Here is a 1,433-nt window from a genome sequence, read left to right as displayed (position 1 = left end):
TTGTATGACTTAAATCCAAAGGCATCAGGTCTAACTTCATGACCCACTATGCTGTCAAGTCTTGCTAATGCTGTGCACGTTTGGAGTCACCACATTCTTGCAGTCACTTGGTCCAGTTCATACAGGTTCAGCAGACTGAGTCTCTCTGCTGCACTTCTGAACCATTCCATGCTCCTCCTAATTCAGTCTGCCAGTTCTGTCACATTTTGTGAGACACACATATTGAGAGACTTGCTGAAAATCTCTTAGGATGGTGAAAGACTTGCTTGCTTTTCTCTGAGTGTTGCCAAACTTGCCTTACATATTTTGAGGCAATATTGAGTGCAAGTTTAAATTTTTTATTCTTAGATAATTGGAATTTGTCATTAAAGTACAGCACTTTATCTCTAAAAAAGAGAATACTTTTTGCCTTAAGGTCTAATTTGACTGATAGGGATCTAAAAATATTAACTTTTGGGGTGGACAATCTATAGAATGTATTTTTCTATCATTTAATTTTCAACCATTATAAATCCCTTAAGTTTTAGATCTGTCTTGTCTAAGGAGCTTGGCATTACACTTTTATTCAGTCTAATGTTTCTATAATTTTACCAAGTGCTGTAGCCTATCTGTATTTAATTTATTCATTTAAGTATTTGTTTTTAAATCTACCATCTTATTGAGTGCTCTATCACCTGACTTATGTTCATTTTTATACTTCATCTTTGCCTTTCCTTGGACTGATTACCTTTTTAATCTTTGCTTTATCCTCAGTTAGTCTGAAAGCAATACAGTAACAGGTTGTCCTTTTAGGGATTAGCCTAAACATTAGAGCAGGCATTCCTAAGGTTTCAAAATCTACTACTTATCACTTTATTTACTTTTAGGAAAATGCGAGAACTTGAAAACAGTTTCATTTCATTTATCCTATTTTTCAAACCTTTTCCTTTTTATTACTACATTTCTTTAATAGGTACATGGTATGATCAAAATATACAATTTGTGCTTAGAATATTTTTATAGTAAAGAACACATTACCATTAATGCCTTTCAAAATACTCCTGCTTGCTTTAAACATGCTTATTCCCTCATTCTTCCTGCTTCCTGAAGCAGTTCTGGAAGTCTTGTTTCAAGGGTGGCTTTACAAAGTGTGATCAAATGTATAGTGAACGCTGTTGCTGCGGGCCCTCCAGTGGAAAGGTAGGCTCAGAAAAACATTATAGTACGTCTTCACCCACTTTCTTCACTTCATCTGGCCTGGTGCAATTCCTAGATTTTCCCCCAAAGTCAAAATGACTTTGAAACGTTAACGTTTTGAATCAATTCAGGGCATCAAGGCAGTGACAAAGCACAAATAATGACACTTATAAAAAAGACTTCCAAAACTGCTTCTGAAAGTGGCAAAGACAATAGGATATGTAGGTTCAAAGCAAGACAGAGGAGCTTGAGGGGTA

This window comes from Octodon degus, unplaced genomic scaffold (assembly GCF_000260255.1).
Source record: "Octodon degus isolate 3935 unplaced genomic scaffold, OctDeg1.0 scaffold00023, whole genome shotgun sequence".
Lineage (NCBI taxonomy): Eukaryota > Metazoa > Chordata > Mammalia > Rodentia > Octodontidae > Octodon > Octodon degus.
Note: the sequence above shows the minus strand (reverse complement) of the source record.